This window comes from Ochlerotatus camptorhynchus, unplaced genomic scaffold, assembly GCF_037179485.1.
Source record: "Ochlerotatus camptorhynchus isolate MF236.1 unplaced genomic scaffold, CSIRO-AGI_Acam_v1.1 ptg000314l, whole genome shotgun sequence".
NCBI classification, from domain to species: domain Eukaryota; kingdom Metazoa; phylum Arthropoda; class Insecta; order Diptera; family Culicidae; genus Ochlerotatus; species Ochlerotatus camptorhynchus.
In genome coordinates, this window is record NW_027040802.1 from 2,834,138 (window position 1) to 2,846,569 (window position 12,432).

Consider the following 12,432-nt stretch of genomic DNA (forward strand, 5'->3'; position numbering starts at 1 on the left):
AGGTAAAATGACCGTTTTTCATCTTAGTACTTATCTGCAGATCTAGCAGATGGAATGGAGAAAAACGAAATGAAATTATGCTAAACGGAAGGCAGAAACAAAACAAAACAGCAAATAATGCTACCAGAGACTACCTTCCCTGATGGTCATAGGGTTACTGTTACTAGAACTTCAAATTAAAAATTATCTCCGGTAATTTGCACGTAGCGTCGTTCATGTTAACGGGGGTCCACGGTACTAAAAAGGACATTATTTCCTTATTATAGACCTGATTTTTTAATCGGTTCATTGTTTCCGCAGGTACCGGAGTTTCAAGCACTTCCACTCTATGGTCATGGAAGTCGAAAAAAGTTCAATCCAGTAATATTTTCTTGACTAAACAACCATCATCGGTTTGGTGAAACAGTCATAACTGAATAATATGAATGGTCGGGTATGTAATTTTAATACCCAAACCCGACTCGTACCCGATTCATAAAATTTTCGAGAACCAGTGCCCGATCCGAACCCGAAATGTGGTACGTGTTCAGAACTCGAAAATTTAGTTTTCTAAATTCCCGACGGGTACGGGTATGGTTTCTGATTCAATGAACACTTTTTTTTAAGGTATCTGTTTTTGCCAAGGCATATGATGTGTTATTTGTTGAATAAATTCAACAAAAAACTTATTTTGATACTCAAAATCATGACTTTCTTAATAGGATAAGATGCAAGAAATACCCGTACCCAACTATTCCACGCGAGATTCCACGTTTGTTGTTACCCGTATCCGACCTGACCGCGAAAATTTATTAATTTGCCTTTCCGTCAAGAACGGTTATGGTTCGGGTTACGGGTAAAAATACCCGTACCTGATCATCTCTACTGCATATGCTGATATGCTATTTAATTCGGGATGATTTTAATTACTGAAACTACCTTAGGAAATAGTTCCGATACTGTTCCGGAATGTTTTGATGATGTTTTCAGTAACAAATTCAATATGGAGTTATCTGTCACATATACAGTAATACAATATTTTGGTTTAAATTCAACTTTAAAATATGACATTTTGACAATCACCATAGTGATACGGCGATGCACGCCGCCGCCGATCAAAGTCAACGGCGTCACGCCGCCACGTCAAATGGTTTCTACGCCACCGATGAAAAGACCAGCGTACAGGTCTGCCAGACAGGGCATTTATTACCTGCAGTTGGACATAAGAACCGTGAAAAGGGATGGTGTACAATATTTATTACCTTTTCCCATTTTATCACATACCAGGGTTGCCAGAACTATCGAATAATCTGTATTTCTATAGATTTTTCGGAGTTTTCCTAGCCAAGAATATGTATTCACAGTTCACATATTTTTAGGTTTAGAACAGGTTATACAGATATTTATTAAAATTTTGAGTTGCAGCTTTAAATTAGGCTTAAATATTCCAAAAGCAATGCCTGATTTGATAAATTACCCAACTTTGCTTATATACCTACTAGCTGAGTGTGCCCGGCCTTGCTGGGGATTCAATATTCGCTTGAGTTTATGCGCCGATTCAAAAAAGCATGCTATATTTTTCTGTTTCATTTGTATGGCAGCCCATCCTTACAGAGGAGGAGGGGTCTCGATCCATCATAAGAACCTTTACCGGCCCCGAAACCCCTGCATACAAATTTTCACACCGATCCGTTCAGTAGTTTCCGAGCTTATAAGGGTCAGACAGACAGGCAAAAATTAATTTTTATATATATAATAAACACACTTCGAAAAAATAATGTAAATATGCTCGGAGACCTAGACTGAGACTGAAATACACGAGCGTCAATATTGACATAAAATTGAGTCATAACAGACGCGAAATTCAACTCAATCAAACAAACTCTTCGTCGAGCAACGAACTTTTCAGTCTTGGAGCACTTAATTTTACATGGCATATTTGTTTACGTCTAATTCTTTATGTCAAAGACAGATTTCGTCACGTGTAAAATTAGTTATTTCTAAGTGTGACGATTTTATTTGCCTTGGCCAGGGGCGGAATGTGCTGTGAAATCTACCTACTGTTCATCCATCCACGGTTTGTAGATAGGTAAGGCGCAGTTAATTTGCTTTCATTCTCCTGCTTTTTAAAAGGTTATACGAGTGTAACGTCCAACTCCGTCATCCGATTAAACAGCCGGAGAACGAAGGAGACGATAAATTCACTGGGCCTCGCCTGTTTACGCTCATTGATTTTCCATATGTGAATTTGGTTCCAAACATCAACAAACCATCGTTGCTTATGGCTTGTTGTCGTTTGGAACCAGTTATGCGAGGTAGGCGACGATTGTTCGTATTTGACAGTCACTTCCCCCCTTGGCCTTGGCATAAAAAGAGAGTATGAAATCTGTCTGAGACGCATTCTCTTTTGCAACGTAAATATTAAATTCATATTTTTTTCTGTTTTGTGTTTATTAGAAGCATAGTGCAATAAAAAATCCCTTATTCAATTTTGTACGAATATATTTATTTGTTTTCTTCCATACACCATTAATACATATATTATCAAAGATTTTTTGTAGAACAAACGAAGATGAAAAGATTTTTCTGAGTGAAAACACTGATATCAATTTGGCAACCCTACCACATAATCCCATGACTTTAATTTAATTGTTTATGATTAAGATCGGGATGTGCGCGAACGCACTTCCCGAATACCAAAAATAACACACACGAGATATCCACTTGAGGGATATTCGCAGGAGTCAACCCAGCACGGATGTGCAATGGCCGGGTCTCAACCTGGGGGAACCGCCTTGTTGATCACGGTAACCCCTGTGCCAGGTAAGTATACTTTTCGGTAGTGCGGTGTAAGGATTTCAATCGTAAAGGGAACGTTAGTTTGGTGATGTTTGTATTATCGAAATATGGCAAGAAGGGATAATGTATTGAAAGCTTCATAGTAAAAGACATTCATGGCCAATAAGAAATCAAGATCAAGAAATCAAGAAATGTTGATCATATAAGAAAATAATCACACTGTTAAGAAGTTTATAAAACGTGCAGAACTTCCCATTTGATTTCGATTTGTACGTGTAGTCTGAGAATTTGTAGTGTTTAATTTTTAGCTAAAATTGAAGGGGAAAGAGCTTCTCAAATAAAACTGGACGTATATGCAAGGGAATTTACCTGAGCACCATTGAGCACACTCAGGTGGAGGGAAATGAATCGTTAGAAGAACAACTACCTCATGAAAGAGGTTCTTCCATCGCACCACCGACAAGCATACTTACCTGGCACAGGGGTTACCGTGATCAACAAGGCGGTTCCCCCAGGTTGAGACCCGGCCATTGCACATCCGTGCTGGGTTGACCCCTGCGAATATCCCTCAAGTGGATATCTCGTGTGTGTAATTTTTGGTAGCCGGGAAGTGCGTTCGCGCACATCCCGATCTTATTCATAAACTATTTTGCAAGATGTTAGAAAAGAGAAGTCTTTGCGGAACGGTGGGAGATGATTTTAAAAATGACATTCCAGTGTCACTATAAACGTCCGTCAGCAGAAATTTTGCACGTAATAAATGCGCCGTCTGGAGTGCAGATCAGATTGCGTGCAATAAAATACCTGTGCGAACAATGAGCATGATATTGATTGAAAAAGGTCGCTCGTCGCTGCCACTAGCAGTCTTTACTATTCGGTGCGAAAGAACTTTGTTGTCAGGTTTTGTATATTTATTTATTTATTGGCGTCAATTAGATTTAGATCGTTTTTTACAATAATATACAACAATCTATGTTTTTTTTTAAATTATAATGAATAAATACAGACATAAAATAAATTCAGCAGTGTTTACCTTAATAAAATTCTATTGTTACGTGTTAAAATTACGACTTAAATTGAAATGATGTTTTAATTAGGTTTCTGTCACTGTTAAGTCAATAGTTTCGCAATGTTTGTTGTAAGTAGCTATAACTTGATTTAAAGGTCCAAATTTAGCATAATTTGTATGATGGTTGTTTGTAAAAACAAAATATTCCGATTGCGCAGTTGTCGAGAAGGTACATAAACATTTAATTTTGATAAGAGTTCTACAAAATCAATACGATGCGAAAGGATATCGTTTATAAATGAGACCATTGCATATTAACGACGCCCTTTTAATGTTTGAATGATGATGAGCATGCACCGTTAGACTGATGCAAAATTTGAAATTTTCGCTCCACAGTGATTAGGCTCCCAAAATTTAAACTCATTTGGTAAGAAACTGTCTTAGCACAAATCATTCGAAGTTTATATGGAAATTACTATGAGAAAACCAAACTTTTTGTTCATGGTCTTCTGCCCATTTTCCATACTGCTTTTTCGAAAAGTTCTATAACTATTCTTACGGGAATTTTTCTAAGCTTTTCTGTTAGCAACACGGTATTCTGCAGTGTGACATAGTAGCCGTGATATTTGTGCTCTATTCTTCTCACCAGAAACACCAATGTTGCCTGCTGAACAGTTGAATGAGCATAATCATAAGACATCAGTGACTTGAATCATTAATAACTTTTGTTCCCTGCATTTGATTGAAAAGTGGTTTTCAACAAAGTTGTAGCTGAGAAAATTTTCTACAATCACTGCTATCATTTTTAAAAGCACAGTGATGTGGTGAATTGTTAGATAAATATAAACAAAAACATAAGTTTTACCATAGTAATTCCCATGTAAACTTGAAATGGTTTGTGCCAAGCCAGTTTCTTACTTAGTTCAAATTTTGGGAGGCTAAGCAGGACCCAATTTGGAATCGTTTGAGCACTGTGGAGCGAAAATTTCAAATTTTGCATCAGTCTAATGCACCGTACTTCAAAACACAGAAGAAGTAATCTTGTCCAGCCTAATTTACGAAGTGCAAACAATAATAATTGCTTTTGTACCGATTCTATTCGTTTTTCGTGCGTTATTGAAGAAGATGAGAGACAGACTAGCGGGACTTCTGAAGTGAAGTTCCTCCTTTTGTATCTAACTGTTTATTTATTTATTGTCATTAATCGATCTACATCACAAATACATATACAAATTTTCTTTTCTTAAGGGGAGGTTTACTTGGATTTTTTCAAAAAAAAAAATTTGATTTTTTTTGCATAAAATGAAAGCTACAAGTGTGTAGAATATGTGGCCAAAAGGATTTTACGATCCGAAACATATTTAGCGAGTTATGGCGCTTTGAGTGAACCTTTGTCATGCGCGCTGAGGGACGCTACAAAAACTTTAAACGCATTTTTCTCGAAACCATATTTTTTATAACAACTTAGAGCATAGGGCTTGAACAAATGATCCGATTTACAATCGGAAAATTGCACTTTGAAGGATACTATTTTTTGTATGGCTTATACCTGTTAGTTACTATTTTTAAGCAAGGTCAAGGTGAGAAAAAAAGGGGTAAAAAAAGCACTAAATTTTCAAATGTCCATAATTTGGTCAATTTTTGCCGGATTTCGTTCTAGTTAGGTATAAGCCATAGGGAATAATATCAACTTTAACCACAACAAAAAATTTTCATTTCAGTTCACCACCAGAGGGTGTGCACTCGAAGTTCTGCAGCAAAACCTGACTGACACTCCTCTACGCGAGCCGCCATTTTGAGCCGCCATTTTGTTTTTTTACCTTCAAAAAATTTCCAAGTATTCAGGAATAGTGGACAAATATAATTATCGAAACCGGAAGTTCGTATGTCTTTTCATTCTCCTGAAAAAAAATTCCAAAGTTCAACTGTTTTTCAGCCAAATCCAAGTAAACCTCCCCTTAAGAATATTAAAATATATTGTCGGCTATTCTATTTTTACTTCTGTACTTCTATTTCTTAACATGTTGTTTTAGTTTATGCGGAGACATTGATAAATCAATGCACTGCAACCTGGTCTACACAAGGTGTGGAAATTGAGGCCTGAATGTATTGGTGCGCTTCGTTTTTCACTCGGCTTTCATTCCGCTTCGCACGATTCGTTTCTTTCGTTCACTCAATCACCCTTGTAGCGACGTCATAGCGTTTGTTTTGATCGGCGCTTGCATAGGAAAATTAATATGAATAATATTATCTATGTATGTTCCCAAAATTTATGAATGTATACATTGTATACCATTAAATAGCAGCCTGTTTGTGAATTTTTGCTTGTTTTCAAGTAAGGAGTTATCATAAAATAAAAATTGCCAGCTGATATTTCGCGGCGACTTTACAAAATAATACAATCAAGCAAAATCATCATGCAAAAATAGCTAGGATTTGTTTTACTTCTAAATTCGGAAATTTCCTTTCTAGTGTTATGACGTCGTCACCATCGTCTCCCGCAAAGTTTACATTTTTCCCTCTACCAACACATACGCCAGGGCTAGATCTCCACACCTCGTATAGACCAGGTTGTGTGCACAGGAAATCCATGTTTGAGTGAGCGCAACGACAATGTTCCTTCTCTACTACATCATCATCTTGCATAGTTCCCTGTTGGCTTGTACCACAAACGAAGTCAAGAGCAAATTTTCATTACGTCGAATGTAACAAAGGTAAACAAAGTCGAGCTATCAGTGTCAATCGATGCTTCTGCTATTACACTATATACTGTCCGAATATAGGATCACATCCCATTTTTAAATTTATTTACCAGTCGAATTGCTTTTTGACGTAATCACCTTTCGATCACCCGATGTTACTTAAGTCACCCGATTTCTATGGAGATGCCGTTTGCCTTAAGTAACAGCACTGAGAAACCCGTGAAAAGTGTACTTTCGTCGTTTTGCTTTCTCATTATTAAAGTGAATAAATCGAATTGTTTGTTGCTAAGATGATTTCGGTGGTCCTAAAATGATGAATGGGCTGCACGTAAGGAGACGTAATTGATAATTCTCTCGAATATCCTGGTAAATACACTTTGACTTAAGTAACAATAGGGGCCACCAAACGACGTATAATAACTTTTGACTCAAAAACCAGCATTTCTTAGCATGAAAGCTAGCGATTTGCCTTTGTATGATTAAAACCCGGCTAAATATGTTAAACATTGCTATCACTATGAGATTATATGTGTTTAATTGGAAATAGGAATAACTTTTCGGTCATCAAAACAAAACTTTATTTTTCTCGGATCGGTGCGAATGTTACTTACGACATAATGAAAATTTGCTCTTGAAGTGACAGACGACTAACTGGCGAAGAAATCCATTAAAATAATGTGGTTCACTGTAATAGAATTTTCTTGGAAGCTTGTGCCATCATCCACCAGATGGGTTAGTTTTTTTGTTTTGATTTGAACAAAGTTGATTTTGTGTACAATGATTCTTTGACAGTGTGCAAAGAGTGTATCATTTTGTCATTTTTTTTATGCATTTCAGTTTTGAGTAGAGTGAAAGAGATAGAACCAAAACATTCTAATACATATGGATGGTTATTCCGAGAGTCGAAGTGACTTTTGTCACTAGTGAAGTGAGAAAAGTCACGTCGTGGTGACGTGACTCTCCATTTGATTTGCACAGAGAGTCACGTCACCACGACGTGACTTTTCTCACTTTACTAGTGACAAATGTCACTTCGACTCTCGGAATAACCCCCATGGTGAAAATGCTAGTACAATCCAGTAGTAGTGTTGCCATGTGGTACAATCCAGTAGTAGTGGTGTTGCCATGTGGTACACTGAAAAATTGAAATAGCAGGTTAGTGACCAAAGTTTTCGAGCCGCTCCGTCTGTCACTTCGTTTGTGCTTGTACGTACGGGTATAAAGAGTACACACTAGAGTGGGTCATCGTTATATGGAAAAACGCAAACTTTACCTCACCAATCGAGAACAACCTTTTTTTGATTTCATTTGGGATCCCAAACAACTGTGCAAAATTTGGGGTCGATTGGTTGTAACTCGGCATTCCGCATTGCGTTTGAAATTTGTATGGAGATTAGTATGGAAAAATCAACTTTTTTGCATTGTTATCTCTAGAGAACACAATTTGGCATGAACCGTGCAACTAAGTATGTATAAATATATTCCAGGAAGTGCCTAACAACTTTGCCAAAGGAAGTTTGAGGCTATAAAGTATCTAAAAAAAAGTTATAACTATTCAAATATTTATGATTTGAATTAAACACCAAAAATCCCTTTTTCTGCCAACACTGCTGGTGTACCAATGGGAGTCAGATTCCAAACTGAAATATTTTCGGAGTTTCTTATGAATTATTCAAAAACAATTGCTCTATCTCATATGTGTAGTTTGAGAGGGGGGGGGGGGGTTAATAATATACCTCAACCCCCTCACTCTTATCAATAGAAGTAAAGTCTCTAACTGAAATAACTTCGGAGTTTCTTATCTTATCTTATCTTATCGATCACACACTAAGATTATTTTACCGAAATCTGTGAAATTTTACCGAAATCTCAACAGCTGAACGTTCGGTAAACAGTTCGGTGATTTTTCACAGTTTTCCTTTAATGTTTCAACTAAAATCTGCGAAAAATCGCAGACAATCTGCAAAAAATCACCGAACTGCTTACCGAACGTTCAGCTGTTGAGATTTCGGTAAAATTTCACAGATTTCGGTAAAATAATCTTAGTGTGCAGGATGAATTCTTTAAACTTATTTGCTTAATCTCATAAGTGTAGTTAGAAATCGGAGGGGGGGGGGGGGGTGCTCTATAAGGAATTTTAAAACGAAAATTGTTGTAGTGTAAAGATTTAATATCCACTTTTCCGTTCATTTGTTAGTGAGGACATGTTGTTCGAATTATTAGTCCATATTATTTCTGTATAAAGCTTTTATTTGAAATATTAAACTGCCATTCGAGTCACCCGCATATAGAAAACACAGAAGTAGTCGTACGTCAAAAACAAAAAATAGTAGAAAACGAAAAACTGTCTTCACCAGTTTCGTCTCAGACACAGGTACAGTCGGATTTCACTTGTTGGGCTAACTTTAAATGGGCTACGTTTAAGTTGGGCTCCCAAGTCAAACGTCATTTCTAACAGTGCTGATTCCTTTTCGAAATTTCGACCGGCTTCATGCAAAAACCGGCAAACGAGTGGAGTAATGATACAGATTATTTCAATGCGATACAACGAGTTGCTTCCTTGATGGTTGTCAACGATATGGCTGAATGAGGTGTGAAACTAATTTCTGTTCAACAGCAATATTTGCTTCAGGGGATGGAACAGCATCGAAAAGAGAAATCGTAGAATAGAATGAAATGAAATATAATCATTACAATCCAATTACATTTGTGTGAATATATCTGACATTGTATACTGCACCTAAAGAGTAGGGAAGGGCATGGGGGCACTCGCTTTCAAACTGTTCTTATGAGATTGAGCAAATGTGTTGAGCAAAAATGTTGTTGAATAGCCCATCAAAATAACTCGAGAGATGGGAAACTCCGAATTTATTTTATTCTTTATGTTTACTTTCATTGATATAAGTGAGGGGCGGAAATGGTACAGTAAGCTCCTCCCCCCCCCCCCCCCATATCTAACTATGCCTATTAAATGTATTATATGCTTTTGAATACATCTGAACATACCAACTTGACGAGATCAAAAACACCGAAGTTATTGCAGTTTGAAGCTTTACTGCCATTTATATGAGTGAAGGGGGCGGGGTATAATTACCCCCCCCCCCCCTCATCTCTTAATATACCTATGAGATTGAAAAACTGTTTTTGAATAATACATATGAACATACCAAATCGATAAGATAAGAAACTCCGAAGTTATTTCAGTTTGAAACTTTATATCTATTGATATGAGTGACATGACCGCCCCCCCCCCCCCCATACCGCAGACTTCGCATTTGAGATATATCTATTGTTTATGAATATTTCATCTGAACATTTCAAACCGATAAAATAATCAATTTCGAAATTATTTCAGTTTGGAGTTTGACTTTCATTAGTACACCGGTAGTGTTGGCAGAAAAAGGGATTTTTGGCATTTAATTCGAAACAGTGATCTTTAAACAGCTATACTTTAGCGTATTTAGATGCGTGTCTTGTGGTCCCTAGTAATAGAGATGCAAAAAAGTAGGTTTTCCCATACTAATTTTCATACAAATTTCAAACGCAATTCGGAAAGCCGGGTTACAGCCAATCGCCCCCAAGTTTTGCATAGTTGTTTGAGACCCAAATGGAACCAAAAAAAAACATTATTCTGAAAAAAGCGATCATGATGACCCATCCTAGTACATACACAAGTCGGGGTGACAAAATAGCATGAGACGGAGTGGTGCACGCCCCGAACCGTGACTGTGGAGGCTGCGCTATGATGTAATATACTTAAATAACACGACGAATTGTGACACTGTTGTTGACGCGACCGCTATCAGATGGTGATCATAATGATGCTGCTGATGATCTTGGTGATGTAGGCCCAGGCAGCCAAACCACTTGTTGATGCGCGCGAAGATACAAATTGATATAGGTGGGTATATTCGTCGTATGTTTGTAAGACCCACTGAAATAATCAATAATTCAAATGCTCCTGGCCCTTATTACCGATGTCACTTCACGATGAAGTGACAACTTATCACTCACGGTGAAGTGATTCCCATTTGATTTACACGGCAATCACTTCACCGTGAAAAAAATAAGAGACGAACTCTACTTATATCCACCAAATTTTAGATTCAGATAGGATTATACATATTATATGTAAAACAGCTTTTGACTGTATATTTGAGTACAATTTATTAAAAGACGTGCTAATATTTGTTAGGTAGGACATTGATGTGGTATTCAATACTACCGCAACAAGTATCCAGAATATAAATAGGTTAGGTCAGTATAAGCAATGTACTTCCATATTTAAATCAAACGTAAAATAGTAACGCAGAAGAATGGAAATGTCCTTTCTTTTTATTCCAGAATATTGGAACAAGACCAGGGGCTACATTATGTATCCAAGACAAAACGATTTTTTTTCGTACAAGCGTTCATACCAAACACGCTTGGTTTCAACTTTTCCAATTAGGCACCAGGTCCTTTATTATCTTCATGGATTATGTGTCACAACTAGAGCCTTAGAATGAATCTGATAGGAAACGGAAGTTTCATGATAGGCTGAGGCTCCGACAATCAACTGACGAAGCCAAAAGTTCACTCCAATGCACAATGGTCTCAAAGTCGTATGGGATGAAAAAATCTGCGACGCCGGTGATGTAGTGGTAAGCGTGACTGCCTATCACTCCAAAGGCCCTGGGTTCAAAAAAATGAGGCATAAAATCCGCTGATTACGCCTTCCTTCGGAAGGGATGTAAGGCCGTTGGTCCCTGGTTAATGAGTTGATGGCTTTTTTGTATGAGAATTTCGTTCGAAACGAAATACAGAATAGGGGTGGTAGGGTCCGGGTGTGGGAGCTGCCTCCATGGCGTCGGTAGTATTGGTACTCAGTACGGAAAACAAGATCGACGGAAAAACAAATCATGGGAAAAAAAAACCTTCTTAAAGGGCCTTATTACAAGTGTCAACCAGCCCCAAAGTGTCTAGAATAAGTCATTTGCGTCTACATCCTATTTTCAGGGGTCACTCTAATTATATGTTCAGGTTGAGCAGAAATTACGTTTTATTAGGCTATCTTGATGACATTTTTCTTGTCGATAATTCTTATAACATTATGCTTGGATTTTGAACTGTAACAGTAACTGTAACTGTCGATAGAAACTTGACGATTTTTTGAATGATTCTAATGTAGCAGATTGCCGTTCTAAGTGACTATTGTTCTTCTTTGAAAATTTAGAAATATATGATATCATAAACAGAGAGTGTGGGATGTCTACACTCGGATTTATCGTAACCTCAGCCGAAAATAGTTTTCGCTGATTTTCCATAATTTCTGCGTTAATTTCCAGTAGCTTAAGTTTCTCCTGTTTTTATCCCTCAGTGCAACAACATCTCCTCCTCACTCGCAGCAAATCACGATACTTGGTCATCATAGTTTCCAATTCTTCCTCATTCGGTTCATACTCCGGATCCGTCGTTAGCTTTTAGTCTCGTATGGTACTGGCAACTTTCTTGATGGCCACGTCATCCTCCGAAAAGTTCACGCTTGGGTCTGGCTTACGGCATTTTAGGTCATCCCACTATCGGAATGAAAATAAATGTCCAAAAAATATAACTCATTATGTTTTAGCTCACCTCTAGCTTACGAATACGCTCCTTGAACTTTCACTCGCGGTATTTGGCCAAGAGCATTTTTGATTCCTGCTTGAAAACAATCGTCGATTAGATTAAGCCATCCAGGAAAGATTCCTTCTTATCGAGCTGGGAGTCTTCACGATGATCCAGCTTGGCATGGTCGGTCGCTCTGGTCATCCTGAAAATGTTTTCTTTTATTGAACAAAAAAAAAGAGTCATAGTTAATTCCTGCATTACAAGAATTATAGCTAGGAGCCACTGGTGATCCTTTGTGATCTGAACAAACTGTTATGAATCTTCTAGAATTTTGAAACGACAAACTATATCCAA

At 37.5% G+C, this 12,432-nt stretch overlaps 2 non-coding genes across 2 annotated transcripts; one reads left to right on the plus strand and one right to left on the minus strand.

Annotated features, from left to right (window-relative positions):
• Positions 1–2,644: 2,644 nt before the first annotated feature.
• LOC135707639 (U1 spliceosomal RNA) lies at positions 2,645–2,810 on the minus strand. Its single transcript, XR_010518242.1, has one exon. It is a non-coding gene; the product is annotated as a U1 spliceosomal RNA (small nuclear RNA).
• A 433-nt stretch (positions 2,811–3,243) lies between these two features.
• On the plus strand, positions 3,244–3,409 carry LOC135707649 (U1 spliceosomal RNA). The gene has a single exon (XR_010518251.1). It is a non-coding gene; the product is annotated as a U1 spliceosomal RNA (small nuclear RNA).
• The last annotated feature ends 9,023 nt before the right edge of the window (positions 3,410–12,432 follow it).